The 20,152-nt window shown below is 41.7% G+C and overlaps 1 pseudogene; it reads right to left on the bottom strand.

The window, feature by feature from the left end:
* Positions 1-7,222: 7,222 nt before the first annotated feature.
* LOC149177637 (nuclear pore complex protein NUP107 pseudogene) overlaps positions 7,223-20,152 on the bottom strand; it is a 38,186-nt pseudogene continuing 25,256 nt past the window's right edge.

The following is a 20,152-nucleotide window of genomic DNA, read 5'->3' as shown; positions in this document are numbered from 1 at the left end:
TTGCTTCGGGCATACAAGACTCGATAGCAAGCTCATAAGCCAGCCTATGGTAGTTTTCCAGAGGCATGCATCGAGAGTGGAATTTCGTTTTCAAGGATGCGACAGCAGGCTCGACCAAAAGCCCCCCCACCCAATAAGTAAATTGAACATTTGCGTGCTGGCTACTTGACACGCCCAAGCTGGGGAACCTGCGTAGACCTAAGAAATAGCCTAATTTGGCCATTTGGGGGATGCGCAAAATGACATATCTCGAATGACGTAATTACGTATATAATGAATGCCAACCAAGACAATGAGTAAGTGACTGCCCCTCCTAATTGATAGCCCGGTGAAATTGTGGTAGTTATATATGAGCATGTGGTAGTTTAGGTTTGGACCACCCACCTCATGCAAGTATAAGTGCCAGCTCTTTCCTGAAAAGCTACCTGTACATTTGGTGTTGTCTCCTTATCCCCGTGTACAATATTGTTTCAGGCTGGATCATTGTGAGGTTACTTGTACAAGTTGTAGGTAGTGATCCTAAGGCTGGGATACTACTTGATCCTGGACGAGTTGGTGCTTGCCGGGATTACCTAAACCTGTACTTTGTGTGCCGGCTGCTTAGCTCCCCGTAGAGACTTAGGTTCCACTAAATAGGCATCCCGTAGTATCTTATTTCGTTTCCGGTATAGAGTGTCTGGCTGGAGAAAAGCTCCCCGTAGGAATAGTAGTTCCAGGCTGGGATTAACCTGACCCTGTAGATGAGTTCTTGCCGGCCCAAGTACCTCTAGTTGGGGTCTAATTATAGTCTGATGGGCTGATCTGCCTAACCTACAAGCAAGCATACCTACCCTACTTCTTGACTGATTAGACCGAATCATAGGTGGTAATCCTAATGACTATGGGCTGGTAATCCTGGCTAGCTGGTTGGTTGGTTGGGGAACCTCCTAAGCTAGTGGGCTGTAACTATCCCTAGCCTACTATAGGATCTGGATCCTGATCTCTAACGGGTAAAACCACTGCCTCTGTGGGATCAACTTCAATTGCTGGTTCATCAACTGGTCAAGCTGAGCCATGCGAATCAGAGGGGATCAGAGTCACAGCCTCTTTCTCTTTATTAGCGAGGCAGTCTCGGCCCAAGCTTTGATGTCTAGTCCTACCTTGCTTATCCGGTTCAGGCTCGCTTTATGCTGGGTCAAGTGCTGGGTCCAGTGCCGAGTCCAGTAAGTGCCTTTATTCGAAAAAGTGCATGGATTATACTTTTTATTTCCTGTCTGTCTTCAGCCGGTAGGATAGGGTGGTCTTATACAATCTTTTTATGATAGCAGGAAGGAAGAGGAGATTTCTTCTTGTCTTTTTCATTTGCTACCATAATGACATATATAATGAGAGTGATTTCCTAGCTAGAGAGAGAGAAGAAAGATTGGGGAAAAAGAAAAGAGAGAAAGATTTCTTCGCTCTTCTCTTCAAATAAGAAATCTCTTCCGTTCATGAAGAATGAGGGTGAGTCACTTTCCTTGGCTACTTATTTTTTCTTTTCTTTAATGAAGAATGAGGGAGGTGGTGTGGATGCAGGTAAGTTGAGTGCATCAGGCTGGCTATGCAAGTAAGAGAGAGCTGACTGAGAGGGTTGATTAGGTTTTGCAGCTTTAGGTTTGAAACGAGTTAGGCCACCACATCTAGCAGGCAGGGCAGCAGGTAATAGAGACCTCATCGGGTTGGATCGTTCTATCTCGAAGACCCATCCCTCCTGCCATTCCCCATAAAGCAAGCCAGCAATCGCAGCAATGCCACCCAGCCCATCCATCTATCCAAAGCCGGCTCACCCAGCTATCTATCCCATCCAGCCCAGCTATAAAGCCCACCCAATGCACTTCTTCTCTCCCTAGAAGATCCATTTCATGCAGTGTTTCCCCCGAAGACCCATTGAATGTGGGTTCTCCATCACTAAAAGACCCAATGCAATTTCTCCCTGACCCCCCCAGTGGAACCATTGTCTATCCATAAATAATCCTCATTGCTGAAGACACTCGCTTTCATTGCTTAGTTAGCGCCTGGTAGATGAGAATGGGATAACTTACAAGATATCTATCAGAATTTTCCGGCACACTGTTGTTATAACCTTATCACGATTATGGTCTAACTCTGATGCACACCTTTTAAGGTAAGATCAGTTCGCGGGGTTCGAATCCCCAGCGCCAAGTTCCCTTTCACCAAAACAACCATAAGCACCTTTCTTTAGCATCGGTGTATCACAAATATCCACCTACTTATCCCTTCCATGTCTCGATCCCGAAGCATTATAAAGCAGTATAAGCCAATCTCTAGCAAGCTAATCTATAGCCAGGAGCAGAGGTAGCAAAGTACTCATCGGCTTGACCAATTTTAGTATCAGTTTCTCTATTAGTTTCCCGAGTGGATCCAGTTGCTTAGCTACTAGCAGCATAACCATTTCTTTAAGCATCTAAGCTAGCATGTAAACAAGATGTACCTCCATAGTATAATATCCCATCTCAATATTGAATTGTCTGCCCCATAGCTAGCAGCACCTATAGTGCCTATAGCACCTAGAGCACCTAGAGCAAATCATCTATAAGCAGCTAGAGAAGATCCAGTTCCTGGTCCATACGATCCAGTACTTAGCAGTATATTGAGCACCTGGGTGTGTTATTTCCTTTCTTTCATAAGCACCTGCACCGGGACCAGGCTTTGCTGCAGCACTCGGCTGTGGTACTTACGGTAAAGGGTAAATATAGCATAGGCGGTATCTCTACCTCGTTTGTTCGGTCCAGAACTATGTCCATATATGGTTTCATCCCCAATTCTAGCGGCATACCTTCAAATTCAATTACCAGATCGATACCCAGGAGCAGTTCCTGGTCCATAACTTTCTCTATCCAGCACAACTAGCTAACTAGGTTCAGCACCACTAGCTCAAAAATCAAGCCCTATAAGTCAAAATACCTCGAAGCAAGGGCAACGGAGGTAGAGGTAGCGGCATATGATCGATCCATCAGTAGCAGATCCAAATGCATCTAAGTGAGCAGCAGCAAAGTAAGCATCTCGCTTAGCAATCCATCAATCCATCAATCCATATAGATTCTCTCGATATAAATAAGCAAGCAACACCTATGGCAAAGGCACTGGCACCTCCTTCTTCAATTAGTTTCCTACCCACCTAGTCTGAAGCAAGACAAAGCAATAAAGCCACCATCTACTAAGCAAAGCCAATAAAGCCATCTAACCCAAGCGAGCTTGCCAGCAGCATTCCTTCCTACCAGCAGCAGAGAGAGCATCCCTACTAGCAACAATTCATTCTGTTGATTCTGTTGATCCACCAGCGAAAGGAGCCGGTAGGTGGAGGCAATTCAATGCTCGCAGCGTCCCTTATGGCCGTCCCTTATGGTCTGGTTAGATAAGATCTATACCCTAAGTTTATTATGTTGATTCTGCAGTTTACCCAGTAGCTTCTTCAGCAGTTGATTAAGTAGATTCTAATCCAGCAACAAAAGCAAAGGTATTCAGGGCATAGGCAGATCCAATTGATGATGAATTGTTCCCACCCATCAGTCTAAGTCTAGGCAAAGGACACATCTACATAAGCCATAGCAGCGGAGTAAGCCTCCTAACAAGATATCGTGCCATATACTGTAGTAATAGATTCAAAGGTAGCTAGAGCACCGACTAGCCAAGAGGCAGATCTTGTGCCACTCCACCTGGTCGTATGAAACTGGCATGCATCCTGGCTCCTGAGACTCTTTCATGGAATTCCAACGATCTCTCCCGCTCCTCAGAAGCCCACAGGGACGGAGTTAATGCTCCCACATCCGTAGCATGAGTAGTTAAAGCAAGTGAATGATTCGAAATTCGAGTTATTTCACGAAATAACACTCGTATATATTGAGCCCGTAATGGTACCTCGCGATTCAGAAGTTTCTCTACAGCTGAAGAATAAGCGTGTTCCTGGGCCATCATAGAAACATAAAGAGGGTCGACGACAGAACGGACAACGAAACTTCGCGACAGCTTTTTCGTACACGTTCACTTGCATGCATCACATACACAAGTGCTCTCTGAACCGTGCAATAAGGTCACCCATGACACGGCTCTCCCACTCGAGTTACCGGTTCCGGATCCCCCGGCCATGCTATTATATACATTCTATCTATTGGATGGGGTTGAGAGTGTTTCAATCCATGAGCTTCTAGGTGAGTGACGCGTTCGTGGAGCCGAAGGAGGAGCAAAAGAAAGTGGGTCGGGGGTGCGTGTCCACCCTTAAATGAGTAATGGAATGGGAGAAATTCTTCCAGCCAGATAGGTAGGGGAGGGGCCGGGCCGGCAGGAAACGCTAAGAAGGATCCTCTTTCTAACGCAAGATGAGGGTGATTAGGGGTCAAGTGATTACTTGACCGTATTTCCGGGCCGGGAAAGTGCTTCCAGAATTGAGCACTATAGATCGTAGTTGCCCCAATTCTGAATCACTGGGGTCTTACTATATTTCTTCCCCTCAAAGAGCCCTCTTTCTTATTTTGAAAATTGCTAGATTCTTTCATAAAAAAAATGGATTTCTTCCAATCATGAATGAGATCTATTATATATGTCATTACGGTTTAGCAGACTTAGTTGTATGGGCATATGTCATGATGCATTCATGAATTATAGCAGTAATTATGCATTCATTCGTTATATACATAATTACGCTATCGAATAAATGGTAACGAGAATCCACGCATCCTATCTCACCCGATATGACTCCAGGTGTATTCGGAGATGCATGTATTATATATGTTGCTGTTGCATTAGTCATTCATTATAGACTGAACTCCCGAAACCTCGGTAAATGACTTACAATTCAATTTCCTACCGCATAATTCTAGTTGGAGGGCTCTCGACAATGATCTTCAAGTAATGACTAGTGGCTATTGGCTCTCAGCTGCCCCACCCTATGGCAATGAGACTGTCTATTGGCAACCACTGGCTATCAACTATGATCGACTACTTGGCACAGATAATAGCTTAATGCACTGACTGTATAGAACAGTGACCAGAGCTTCTAAGTGCACTGAGTAGAGCTAGCACTAACCAGTATCGATCCAGCCAATCCGTTTAACTAAATCGATATGCTCGTAAGTAAACAAGCATGGCTAAATCTCATCTGGTGGGGAACATGGGTAACTTCATATCTCTCGTTCGGTGGGTGATTCATAAAGCCTAACACGTGCCGTTATAGCGGCACTTTCCCTCTAGTAGTATACCTGTCCAATTCATTATATCATCAGTCTACTCTTTTTGGGGGGAAGAATTAGAGCATTTATTCCGACCCATTCCCACCTATTCTATTGCATGTCCCCAGGTTCAGTTCGACTCTATGTCAACCTAACATTCATTCAAGCATTTCCTATCTATTTCACCGCCCACGAACCTATTTCCGATCACTTTTCCCTCAATAGGCGCCCACCTGACTACTATTTGGCTCTACCTGAAAAGCCACCACCTGGGGAACTCCTTCCTGGAGGGAAAGATTGATCTATATTTATAAATTCTTTTTCCCGCATAGAACGTCTGCTTTTCAGTTTTGTCACTATTAGATCAATCTTCCCCTCGTGTAGGAAAGGAATTTTGGCTTTTCCCAATTTGGAACCATAGCGTTTTTTTATGCTGCTGATGGTTGTTTTGTGGAAAAGTGCCAAATTCTCAACGCATCTTTCAAGTATTTGGCGCTTCAGCGAATCTATAAGATTGCGAGAATTGGAGCACCAAAAATAGAAAGACAGGTAGGCAACCATCTTTCGATGAAAGAAAGAAATGATATGGTCTTCCTTGCACTAGGAAGCGCAAGCCCCTCCGGGACCTTTCTTTGCCGCAGAGCAGCCGGAGTAAGTTTGGATAGTTCCTCCCTGTCTGGACTATAGGGGCCAGGAGGCACCATTCTTCGGATTTTGTGATGGATTCTTCCCAGGGGGGCTGTTATATTTAGTTTACCCCCCTCATTTATCATGACACGGATTCCGAGAAAAAGAAAAGGGTTTCCAATATTATAGCGTTGGATCTTAAGTTCTAATTTTCGCTCTTGAATGTTGTCAAGAAGGTCCCGGAGGGGCTTGCGCTTCCTAGTGCAAGGAATTTTAGAACTTGTTTATCATCCATAGGGTTATCTGTTGGCCCAGTTACAGATACGCCGATAAGAATATCGTCGGCATATCTTACATAATGGACCAGCGGGTAGGTACGGCAAATGGTGGATAGTGCCACATCAAAGGAATGTAGGTATATATTGAGTAGCACAGGGGAGAGAGAAGCCCCTTGTGCTATCCCTTTCGATTCAAAGGAATAGTTGTAATTAATTCCTTTCTTATCACGGATATCCGCAATAAGAAACAGATTAATGAGATTAACTATTCCTTCATCATCGATTAAGGATTTGACTGATCTCAATATTTTCTCATGATCGAGGCAGTCGAAGCATTTCACAATATCTGCCTGTATGAAATAAGAAACCGGTACCCAATCTTGCACAGCTATAAAGAGGGTTTCTCCGCTACGTTTTTTTCGGAATCCATGAGCACCGGGAATGAAGATATCCTCTAAGAGGTCATTAAAGACTTCGGATATCGCATCCATCACAATAACATCCGAAGCATGTGGAATTGTGATAGGACGTAGTTGCCCTGGCTTGTGGGGTTTCGGTATGTAGGTCCGACACATCTCACTAAATATGAAGGTCTTATTCAAGAGAGTTCTTATTATATCTATGGCTTGAGGTTCAGAGATCCTATATTTCCCTTTGTGCTTGCAGAATAATAGGAGCACAGGAGCGGCAACATGAGGAAGTATATCTATGAATCGTCCGTCTACTGCTCTCTTATAATTAATAGCTGGTTTTTCATTCATCACTTTGCTATTAATGTGAGTCTTCGTATGATCATGAAATGTGGCACACCTAATATACCTATTCCCTTTAAAACCAAGGTTATCCCTGACAAACTGACGCTTCCCAAAATTGAACGAGGGTGAAGTCATTTGGTCGACCCGCGTTTGCATAGGTTCGTGCACAGATTTACGTTCAATAATACCTGGGGCTTTCGCTTCGACACGTCTGAGTTAGTGCTCGCTTAAAGCCCCTTTACCATCAATAGGTACTCCCAACGCATCGACCACACGACCTAACATGGCCTTTCCCGCAGGAACAGACACAATAGATCCAGTGCACTTGACGAGAGATCCTTCTTTGATGGCGGTATCACTACCAAATACCACGATACCGTAAAACAGAGCCTTTTGAAGGATGACCCGGCTCCATTGCCGATTGAAATATTTTCTACTTATCGTATACACTGTCATTTAGCTTCAACTCCATCATGTGCGCATACAGCTGCACACATAGATGAGGTGCAAGGTGTGAAGCATACACACCAACAAGTTCTTCACGCCTCCTAAGAAAAGAAATATTGTAGACATATTAAGTATCAGATCAAGAACAATCTGAATCTTATCCTTAGCATCTTCTTATAAATTGTCATTAGAAGGGCTAGCAACACCAAGCAGATGTGCCCCAAATCGGATCATTTGTGGATGACCATGAGGCCTGGAGACATTGTTATCATTTGGTGGAGCAATCCATGCCCATAGCAGGTCCAAAAGATGCGCCAGATCCCCTAACATAAGAGCTATCTGAATTTGTCGATGTTGCTCTTTGCATCCTCGACATACTGCCTCATGAACTAGATCCCCTGAATGAAGCTTATGAAATAGTGCGTTAAGATCACGAGGTTGTTTGTAAATGACTTGTGGTGGCCACATATCAGGTATTAATAAGCCTGGCATATTGGAATCACCTATTGGGTTGGGTCATTCCTATCCAATTTGGATTGCTGGATACTGCTCCAAATCGACTTGAATGTCAAGCCATGACTTAACCATAGCCCAACATGCGGACTCCCAATCCAAATAGGCAACAACCGTTTCAAATTGCTACACTGAGCAGCAAAGAGAGCTGCCTCATATCTTAAGCTTCTTGTTCAGCCATTTGTTCAGAAGCACAAAATGAAGCCCATTTCCATAGCCTTAGTTGGTAACTCAACCCACTTGAAAGTGAAATGGCTTGTCATTGTATGTTTAGTGGATCGTAATGCTTCTACTGAAGGACAAGGATCAAAGCCCATATAAAGTACCTGCCTTCCAAGCCAAGCCAGCAGAACGACAAAGCTCACATGCCTCTCTTAGCCTTCCCGCTCCGATGTTATAAGAACCCAAACATCTTCCAATAAGGCTTGTTATTGTTTCTGGTCTTCTGGATGAAGTCTAGTTTGTTCACATGTCAGAGCATCAAAGTCCAAGTGACAAACAAGCGTGGAATTGCTAACCCTTTGATTTCCTCAATAGTCTTTCTGTTTGACGCCAAAACCTTGCTTGTGGAGGTAATAACCAGATACCATCCTTTTTCCTGCTTGTCTGAATCAATAGGTTTCGATGCAAGACCTGAAAGCAATTGGAGAATCCGAAGACACAATTGAGCAGTGACATCCTGTTGAGGCCTCGAAAATCGCTGCCACAACAAAGGGGAAACCACCCGGTCCGGACCTTAGTACAGCTCCTTTTCCGTTTGGAATAGTGGCTCCGACTGGGGATAATGGGACCAGTTTCCCAATAATGGATAAAAGTGGGATGGATGAGTAACTTATGATGTATGATGGTGATAAGCGAACAGCTAAAACTATCAGCGAAATATATTAACTATAATCTAATCCCAGGACTTATCAATCTTTCAAAGCGTAGCGTTTGATGATCTGTGCTTTAAGGCAGGCATATAGATGACTCTAACACTAAAGCATAGACGTTTAAACCATTTAAGATTGCTCTGCATAATTAGTTATGCAGAGCGATAATAGAGAATTACTACACATTGTCATTCATATCATTGCTACATGCATGATTAAAAGAAAGGGCATATCACAAAACATCCAATAGTGGAATGAAATGAAGATTTGCTGTTATAGCGCATACATGTATTCAACAATAGCAAAAATAATAACACAGCAATTCATATGAGAGGAAAGAGGACAGATGCAGATAAAAGTACCATGTAAGCCGCTCAACAATCCATTATATAAATCGCTATGTCGCAGTCCTTTCTTCAAACCAAAAAGCATTCCAAACAAGAGACAATAGTGCGCAATTGCATAAAACAACCTTCTTATCAAATTAAGGACTATTGGTCGAGTTTCACAAAATAATATAGACTGAAGCACAGTAGTGCAAACTTCAGTCTTTAAGTCTATTACAAAATTTTACGACCCTTTCCAAAACAATGAAAGGGTCTATAAATACTAATCTAATCTAAATATCTAAGAAAAACTAAAAAGATATTAAATTGGCATCAATAAATATTTTCCATCTTTTTTTGGCGATCTGGCAGTCGGCAGCAATGCTTCATTCGGTGGGCTCTTTGCCTTTAAACCTCAGCTGACATATCGCCAGCATTGGCTCTACTTCCGGTGGAGTGTTGAGACGCGACGTGAGCTGGGCATCATATGTGGCATCCTTAATGTCGGGGATCAGGCATTCGAGAGCATCTGTTAAACACTTAAGAGCCGACCTTTGAGTGTGCGGCTTGATTAGAAAGAGCCAATATGCGTCGGAGGTTAAAGTATTTAATCCAGCGATTAACTTTCTCTTTTCCTCCAGTTCATGATAACTTGTTTGTTCAATCATGTTTGTCGTGGTTATGCTTCCAGGTGTGCACTGAGAGATCATGTTGGCCAAATAGAGTGTATTGTTGACTAAATCTATCATATTGTTGGCAATCATTTTACACCTTGAAGCTGCCCTTTCCGCTTTCATCATCTGAGGGTTCCATTCTGTGAAGTGTATGTCTTTGTATGTTTCATAGATTCTAGGCAAGTTCGCTGCCTTCCCCTCATCAGAATCTTGCCAATCAAGATATTCGGCTATAGTTTCTTCGGTTTGATCCAGCTCATTTCTGGCCCTTTCTATCTGCTTACATACTGTTGTAGATATTTCACATAATGGCTCAACCTCGGTAAGTTGTCGGCATAAGAGTCTAACTAGAGATATTAATGCACTATTTATTTGAGCTGCCTCTGCTCTGAAATCTTCGACTTTCTTGGTGCCTTTGATATCTTCGAGCTGTGCTAACAGTTGAGCGATTTGCTCATCCTTTGACTTCGTCATTAGCTCGTTTGCCGCTCTCAATTGTGTCAATGCCTCCGTTAATTCTTTCTGCTTCTGGATTGCGCTCTGGTCAATCCTCTGTTTTTCAGTTTGCAGTTGCTGGGTCAATATATTGTTTTCTTGCTGTTGTGTCAGCAACTGCTCTTCTACCTGTGCTGCCTTGTTTCGTGCGTCTGCTACTTCTACTTGCAATGCACAAATCTCCTGGTCCTTAGTCTTTAACAAAAGACTTACCTCCGATGCTTTATCAATAGTTGCTGCAGAATAAGCTCCCGCGTACTGCGATAGCTTGGTTAGATCATCGGAGGGGTCCAATTCCTCCTTCCAGACTACATTCCCCGTGACTGTTTGCTCAGGAAAGATGGAAGGTTGATCAAGCCTTCGTCTCTTCCTTGAGCGCTTAACAACTGCTTTGTGCCTAGGGCTGTAGAAAACGTCCAGGGGAGGAATATCTTCCACCTGGAGCACAATCTGATCGGAAGGGTCTTTGGTGATTACCTCGACATCCTTTCAAGTGGGTGGGCCGCTGGTTCCGCTTAGAACCTGAGAAGAAGTGGTGTCTGGTGCGTCGCTTGTCTTAGAGGCGTCTGTGTCTTTGGAGCCTTCCTTTCCACTGATAATGGAATCGAATTGATCCCATTGTTTAAGTAATTCAGGATCTATGGAGGTCTGTTTGTGTTGCTCCGTCTGGGATTTACTCTTCTCCTTTTCTTGTTCCAACCTCTTTTGCTCCTCCAGCTCTTTCCGCTGCTGCTCCTCTAACTCCTTTCTCTGTTTCTCTTCTTGCTCTCTTCTTTGCTTATACGCTAATTCCTTTTTCTGCCTATCTGCCAGTTCTTTCTTTTGTTTTTCTTCTTCTTCCTTCTTCCGCTGTTCCTCCATCTGCTTCTGCTTTTGCCTTTCAGATTGCTCCTTTCTCTGCTTCTCTGCCTGCTGCTTCTTTTGCGTTTCCTCCTGTTGTTTCTTTTGTTCCTTAGTTATAACAGGAGGTTGGCTTGTCTGTTTCTGACCAGGCTCGCTTGAGGAGGATGCTGAGGTTAATGACAATAAATCTAGAGGCAGAGTTTGCAACCTCTGCTCTCTAAGTTTATTGAACTCAGTTAAATTCTCATCATTGTATCTCATCCTGGCAAGCTGTTTGGTTTGGCTTATTGTATCGGCAGCTACGAACAGGTCATCAAACTCATCTTCTTGATGGTCAATCTTTGTCAGTTTGGCCTGTTCTAGGGCAATGAAAGTAGTCTTCCTTGGATCATAGAGTCTGGCTGGCATAGTGGGCAGGGATAAAGCTTGCATCTTTATAGCCTCCTTTTCTGCATGCTGAAGATTATGCAGAGTAAAAACACCCATCCTCAAGGGAAAAGGGGGCCAGCCCCTCTTCTTCTCTTTCTTGAGAGTTTGGGTTACACTCTCGGCCATAATTTGGTAGGAGATCTCTCGGGCTAACAGTTTGTCTGGAACATATAGAGGGAGAACATGCGGCTTGGCTTGGCTTCCATAAACCCTAATATAGGTAAAATGCTCTTCTCCAAACCATCCTGCTACAGCTGGTAATTCGAAGGAAGCGAGATAGGAAATTTTGGGAATAGGCCGATCAAAAATGGAATAATGAATGGGAACCATAAAACCATTGCAAATTTGATACAAATGGTCCTTGTAAGAGGACTTCCATAATTTCTGATGATACAAATGAATGGGCGAAGGGTCTTGGGTGGTCCATCTCCAACCGAGGATGGGAAACTCAGAGTTAAAACACAATGTGTCCATAATGTAGGCACTATAATAAAATGGGGGGATTTTCCTTTCGGTGACTACAGATTTAGCTCTAAAATCCCGAACAGCTACAGTCAACTTATCAGAAAGAATGGTGGCCCAATCCATGATTATACTATTAACAGCGGCCTCCATCAGGGGAACCATTTCTATATCAAAATTGGCAGAATCATGTAATCCCCATAGCCTACACATCATAATTCCCGCATAGCAATAGGGAGAAGCCAAAGAATCAACGGAGTACTTACCCGAGCTTTCGTGCTTGTGTTTGGCCGGGTTCTGCCTCCAATCTCGAATGGGCTCGGATGGTACTTCATTTTCAGCTGCAAACTTCTCCACGAAGTCTTTGTTGTAGATTTTCTCTGGCTCAGGCAAATGATACATTTGCCTTAGGTGCTCTGGCTTAAACGACCCGAAAATCCGTCCGTCTCTTGTGTGGAACATTCTGTCAATGATTGGAATTTCCTCGATTGCCCATCGCACTACATCAGTGTAGGGAAGGACTTGCTCTCTGGCCGCTATTCTGTGAAGAAAGGAATCGGCCAACTCTTTGAGAGTTGCATCGGACTTTTTGAGTGAGTCCGCAGTAGCCACTGTCACTGAAACTTCCGGTTGCTCAACTTCTAGTAAATTATATGTGCCCTGCCATGTAGTCTTGTTAAGACCAGTGCACGTAGTGTCTGAAATGAGGCCTTTCTTCTTATCTGTGGCAGCTTGCCCTGCTACAGGTGTAACAGCAGAGCCCATAGTCCTCTTGGATCTTTTCCCCATCATGCTCAGGCTTCTCTCAAAAGACGAATTCTACACAATTGCAAGAGAAATCGTAACAACATAATAACAATGACACTTTACAGCGGGATAGATATATCATTTGAAGCATGCTAAGATTAATTTTCAAAAGTGACTGCGGATTCAATCGCTGAGAGGATATTGTAGATGCATTAATGGTGATTTGAGGCCTGCTACCCATTAAATGTGATGATTACACCGTTATCCGGGTGAATGACTCACTTAAGCGTGCAACAGATATTCTGGCGGTTAAGCGCTGGTGTTTGTTAATCGAAGGGGCAAAAACTTTTAAATACACATGCATTACCTTATCCCTTGCATTTAACGGCATTTTGGGATTCGCGCTTTGTCAACCGGATATGAATATAAAACTAAAGCTTTAAATAATGGCTTTTAAGAATGCTGACCACCGATGAGTGATATCGCATCGCTTCGGGGAATAAGCGCTGCACAATTATTACCAAAAGATCCTGTCGACAGGCGATAAGCGATATCGCATCGGGCTAGCGCATGGAATTCTGCCGACGGCCGATAGTGATATCACATCGGGTCGGGATTTATAACATAAAGCGGTTCCACATGAGGTATCGCCGATAGCCGATCGCCGATATCGCGTCGCGTCGGGGCATGAGTTATGTGCCGTTACTTGGTGTGCATGTAACATTGCCGATCGCCGATAGCGATATCGCATCGGCGGAGACCAAAATGCCATTTGAATGCATGTCTCATGTTATTGCGATATGCGATCTTGCGATCGCTTTATCGCAATAACAAAAGATTATTTATTATTTGAAACATTAATATCCCAAAAAGGCTTAAATACATGAAAACTCATTTGATTATCCGGCCTTTTTTGAACATACAAGCATTGATGCCAAAATTTTTAAAAGGGACCCATTCCATATGTTAATTTTTTGTAAATAAGAATGATATGAAATGGGGGGTTGTTGTAGGGCACAACAATTGGCGATTCGCTGGAAGAACCAGTTATCTCTAAAATTAAAACAAACACTTAAACTTTTTGAAAATAGAAACTCAATCAGAAGGGAAAACTTCTAATTTAACTGGATATTCGCGCATTCTGAACCAAGTGAACTTATTCTGTTAACTTCTTTCCTTTTGGCTTCAAGAAAAATAAATACATCCTAAGTCTTTAAAATAGGCCTTTTATTGGTTTATAATGATAAAACAAAAACTTTCCCAAATCAGCTTTTATAATTAACTCCTCTGTCATAGGTAGAGCCTCTGTTGCCAGCAAACGTTTATAGTCTCGACAGGGATACCTTTTAACCATAGTATTGTTCGCTTTTCCATTCACATAAGAGTGTAGTTAACAGAATGAATCTAAAACATGTTCCCATATTTTATTTTTCACCTGTTTTTTCTTCTTTGTTATTGATAAGATAAAAAGCCATTGTCCTGGTTTGGTGGCCAGCTGTTGACAATGCCATTCACTGGTAATAATTTAACTGAACAAGCTGGCTCGTGATGAGACCTCTTGTCTTGAAATTTCAAGCCATTACCCTGTTTTGGTAGGCAGTATTGGTAATGTCAGTCAAACTACTTTCCTATGAACATGGTAAGCAGGCTTGTAATAAGACCTCTTATCTTTAATCTTTTATATTTTAGAATTACACTCTGAGTAACCATAAACTTTAGCGAATGGGGTGAACAATTTTCTCCTTAAGAGCATATGGATGACAGGTGAAGAGTTGAAGATGCTGAAAATGGGTTAGCTTCTATCTCAAAATGGATAACCTTTGGAGACCAGTTTTGAAAACCGAAAATGATTCACAGAACTTTTACCTCTTGAGAAGAGTTTCCAAAACGTTAGGTTGTGATTTCAGAACACACAGATATCTAGTTTCCTAGAAATTATTCCTTTTGGTTGAGGGTTCTACTATCTAAAAGCAAATATTCATATTATTTTGTGAGACAACTTCTTCAAACCCAGCAAAAGGTCAATGGGGATACTCTACAGTTTTATTTCCTACTGATCCTACAAACTACACAAATCTACAAAGAGGAGAAGGGATTACCTTCTCAATTGAAGAATTTCTTCAAGATCAGGCCATTAACAGGGAGAGAATCTCTCGCCCTTGATAAGTCTTGCAATAAAAAGGTCGAATGGCCTATCTTCTCACAGATCTGAAATGGTCCAAGCCACATTTTCTGAAATTTGGTATGCTTACCTTTATCTTCATGGGCCTTGTCCCATTTGAGAACTAAGTCACCAACTTGAAACTGTTTAGAACCGGATGAGGTTAAGTCAAAGGATGCTTTGATGATTTGTTGATGCTTGGCATGAGTGATTCTAGCTTTTTCCCTTTCTTCTTCTAATTTGAGAATTTGGTCATGTCTAAGTTGGATAGAGGAAGAAGGAGTCTCTTCAATGTACTGTACTAGGGCTAAAGAGGGTAAAACAAGATTCGTATGCAATACTGCTTCTTTTCCATATACCAGATTAAATGGGGAGGAACCTATAGAAGCCTTTTGTGTAATCCTATCAGCCCATAATGCAAACACTAAAGATTTGTGCCAGTTTCTATGATTCTGTTCAACAGTTCGCTTAATAATTTTGATGAGATTCTTATTAGTAGATTCGACTAAACCATTTCCCTGGGGATAATAATTAGCAGAATATTTCAGTTTAAACCCCCTCTTAATAGCGAAATCATATATGGCATTTCCTGAGAAATAGGAAGCATTATAAAAAACGAGAGCGTTTGGGACACCAAACCTGGTAATGATGAATTGGTCTATGAACTCGATGATTGCCTCTGAATTTGCTGCCTTCAAAGGAATAGCCTCTACCCATTGGTTAAAATAATCGGTAGCAGTGAGGATATACCTATGTTGTTTGGAAGATGGTGGAGTAATCTCTCCAATGATATCTAATCCCCATTGTTCAAATGGCTGTTCAATGTTGACAGGTTGCAGAGGGAAAGCTGATTTCCGTTGTCTTCCACTAGAAGTTTGGCAATTGAAGCATTTTCTTACGTATTCATGAGCATCTCTAAACAGTGTAGGCCAATAATATCCAGCATGAATAACTTTGTGGGCTGTTGTGTCTGCTCCAAAATGTCCTCCCGCTGGCCCATCATGTAGCTCTTGTAAAACCTTTTGAGCTTCAGGTTTCTCAAGACATCTTAACAGGATAGAATCATAATTTTGTCTAAAAAGCACATCATCAATGAGAGTGAAATTCTTCGCTTTTAACCTAATGGCCCTTTTATTTTTGTAAGATAAATTTGGAGGAGCATAACCGTTCTTCAAATAAAATATTAAATCTACATATTGAGATTCAGAATCAGTGACACTTATCTGATTGATTGATTCAGTCTGATCCATATCGCTTGATTCAGGAATGTTTGATGCTCCTGCCAATATCCTGCAAAAACCTTGGCCCCTAACAATCTTTGCTGGCTTTATTTCTAAGTCATATTCTTGGAGGGCTGTGACCCAATTGGCCCTTCTTTCACCCAGTTCTTTTTGAATTAATAGTTGCCTTACCGCTGGGAAAGGGACTATAACTTTCGTGTGAGTTTTCAAAAGAAAGGGCCTGTAATGTTTGACTGCTTTGAACACAACAAAGGCTTGTTTCTCCACATCGGAATAATTTAATTCAGCACCCTGAAGATTTGAGCTAAAAAATGAAATGGGTGCTTCCAAGTTGTGAGCATTTGGCTGCGTGAGAACTGCAGCATAGGATACATCGGACGCAACGGTATATAATGTAAAATGATTAGAAAAATTGGGAGTATTTAAGGCTGGGGCATTGATTATTGATTGCTTGATAACATCAAAAGCTTGCTTTTCTTCTGATCCCCACTTGAAGACTGAATTCTTCTTGATCAATGTCTGAAGTGGTAATACAATTTGAGAGAAATCTGGAACAAATCGTTTGACAAAATTAATCTGACCCAAAAATGACTGCATCGATTTTTTATTGTGTGGGAAAGGGATTTCAGAAATTTCCTTAATCCGATCAGGATCAATATAAATGCCATCTTTGGATACTATAAAGCCTAAGAGTTTTCCTTGGTCAAGAGTAAAGAAAGACTTCTTTGGGTTTAGAGAAATACCATATCTTTTGCATCGCTGAAAGATTTGATTTAAGTCATGCAAATGATTATATCTCTTTTTAGAATATACAGTAATATCGTCTAGATAGATGACTACTGATCGATTAATCAACCCTTTGAAGGCTATATCCATGGCTCTCTGGAATGTCGCTCCCGCATTTATGAGTCCAAAAGGCATTTTCTGATATGCATAAGTTCCCCATTTTGTTCTAAATGTGGTTTTAAGTTGGTCATCAGGATGAACCAAAACTTGGTTATATCCAGAGAATCCATCAAGAAAGGACATCAATTCAGAGCCTGCTACTGATTGGAGGATTTGCTCCATAGTAGGTAATGGGAAGTTATCTTTCAAGCTCGCTTTATTCAGGTTCCTGAAATCAATACAGATTCGAATGTCGCCATTTTTCTTTCTGACTGGCACCATATTAGAGACCCAGTTTGAATGTCGGACCGGAAAAATAATTTTGGCTTTCAAGAGCTTATTAAGCTCCGACTTTATTTGGCCCTCCAAATTTGGATGTATTTTTCTTAACTTTTGCTGAATCGGTTTCTGATCAGGAAGCATAGGAATGGTATGCTGGATAATAGATGTATCATATGTCTTTAAGTCATCATATTTCCAAGCAAAGACCTGTTTTTTTTTTCTCAATAGTTTAATAAATGCTTCCTTTTCTTCCTGGGAAAGTCCTATTCCTAAGTTGATGTTTTGAGGAGCATCGTCAGTGCCTAGATTTATTAATTCAAACCTAAGGGTGGAACTTTGAAGCTTTGCATTAATTACAGGTTTAAACCTGTCTTTGATATCATAAAGGTCTTCAAGCTTCACCACGGGTTTGGGAATTGAATTTTCTTGAGGCGCTTGTTTCATCTGCAGATCGTGATCATCTTCCTCAATGACTTGATTGTCATAGGATTTTTCCGAAGTTAGAAACTGCAAGATATCTTCGTCATGGTTAAATACTCTCCAATTGGTGACATTGTCAGGAATTGAAGGCCTAAAAAGTAATTCTATAGAAAATCTATAAAGGCTGTAGTCTTCAGAAGGTAGAAGCTTAGAAGCTACATTGGCTAGTAGGTCGGCTGCTGAATTTTGTGACCTAGGTATGGAAGAAATGTTGAAGGCTGAAAAGTGTGAGGTAAGATCCTGTACTAGCGATTGATAATGCTTGAGGTGACTTGAAAGACAGTGAATTGCATTTCTCACCTGTTTGACAATTATTTCCGAATCTCCAAACACTTTTAGATATCGCACTTCAAGGCCGATCGCTTTATATAAACCTTGGACTAAAGCTTCATATTCGGCTGTGTTGTTGGTACACTCAAATTCTAACCTACAAGACAACATTGTCTTTTCTCCTTGCAGGCTAACCAAAATGCAACCTGCTCCTGAGCCTTCGCTGGACTTAGAGCCATCAAAATATAAAGACCAAAATAAAGGAGTATTAACAAAAATATCTACATTATTCTCAGCATCATTAAAACATCTGGACTTATCCGTTTGTGAAAAATTTTCAATCTGAGATGTAAAATGATTGACTGAAAAAGGAGATGGTTGGGCAACAAAGTTGCCAAAGAATGATTCTGACGAATAGTTCCCCAAAATATTGTTGTTGAATGCTACAGGTTGGTTTTCTTGCTCAAATTCAGTAACTGTGTGGGTCATATGCTTCTCCCGATCGATCCTTATCTGATTCGGCTTTCCCTTGTAGGGAAGCCACATATGTGACCAATCTGTGGAAATATACCCATGCAGTTTTTCGGACCAATCTCTGCTTAAAATCAAACCATAAAATTCAGGTATGTCGACAATTAAGATGTCAATCCTCTGAACAACTCTGGGGTCGGCTGACAACCTGATGGTTACAGAATTAATTTCTCCCACAACCTGCACCTTAGTCCTATCCAACTGTACAATATGAATGGCAGACTTCTGGGGTTCGATGTTCAGCTTAGAACAAACTGAAGCTGGCATTATATTAGATGAGGCCCCTGAATCAATTAAACAGTTGTGCAGGTTTCTATTATAAATCTCATAAGTCAGCAGGAAGGGTGGAGTGTGAGAATTTGATTTATCTCCGATTAAAACTGAATCGGTAATTTCAACCATACCTGCAGGAGGCTGGCCTGAATCGTTGGCAGCTCTTGCACTGGGAAGGGGAGTAGAGGGAACAACATTTAATTCTTTAAGAAGTAACTTTTGTTGGTGCTTTAGTTTACTAAGTTCAAACATGGTTATATTTGCCTTAGTTTTCTTCATGTCATCAACAATGTTATATTCCATTGAATCGGATACCACTAGTGTCTTGGATGTTGAAGGAGAACTAGAAGTTGAAGGCTGGTTTTGGGGAACTACTACAGGTGACTTCTTTGGGGGAACTTTTTCCTTTGCTGTAGTAGCACCTGCGCTCCTCTTCTTTGAAGTTGCCTGGGCAGGTTCAGGAGTGCTTTTACTTCTTGTAGTAACCGGAAAGGCTTCTTCTTCATTCTCGGTATCAGAGTTTGGGAGTATAAAATCCCACATTCTGTGGCATTCAGCTACTTCTTCTTCATCATCGGTTTGTGAAGTTGTTTCCTCTTCCTCTTCTTCTTGGTCTGAATCTGCGTTAGATATAACATTGGGCGGCTTTGATTCAGTTTTCTTATAAGTTCTAAATGGTCTTTTGTTTGAAGTTTCGGCCACCTGCTTCTTTATCTCAACCATTTTGTTAGACAATGTTTTAAGGACCTTTTGTAAACCTTCCATGTCATATGGGTCCTTTGGGGTTTTCTTCTTGGGATCTTCTTTAAACGAGACTTTTTTAGCTTTTCTATCTTCCAAAGCAGCTTTCTTTTCTAAAGCATTGATGCGCTTTTCAACAGCAAGTGCCTCTCTCATGTTTTCAGCTAAGGTAGGTTTCCCAGCCCTGTCTACAAAAATAGCTATGTTGGCGGGTAGGGCTGTAATATACCATTCGCTTCGTATTTGTTCACTTGGTTTAGAAGCGGTAGGGATTTTATTCAGGAGTTTATTAAATCTAGCATTAAACTCCTTTATCGGTTCCCTATGCTCTATTCTCAGATTGGAGAGGTCGTTTATTAAAGTAGCTAAGGACCTGTCATCTCCATATTTGGTGAGAAACTGCTCTTGGCATGTGTTCCAACTGGTAATTGAACCAGAAGGTAAGGAAAAATACCAGGATCCCGCTGATCCTTGTAAGGTGTAAGGGAAGAGTCTTACAACAACATCTTGTTCTGTCACTCCTTTTAGGTTAACTGCTAACATAAAGTTGTTGATGTGTTCTTCAGCCTGGGTCCCGTCATCTGGATTAAATTTAGGCAGCCATTTTTTGGGAGCA

The sequence above is a fragment of the Pinus tabuliformis genome, chromosome 4_1, assembly GCF_031772625.1.
Source record: "Pinus tabuliformis cultivar Carrire ecotype Pingquan chromosome 4_1, CPIR1, whole genome shotgun sequence".
Lineage (NCBI taxonomy): Eukaryota > Viridiplantae > Streptophyta > Pinopsida > Pinales > Pinaceae > Pinus > Pinus tabuliformis.
Note: the sequence above shows the minus strand (reverse complement) of the source record. Positions and strands in the feature narration are given on the sequence as shown.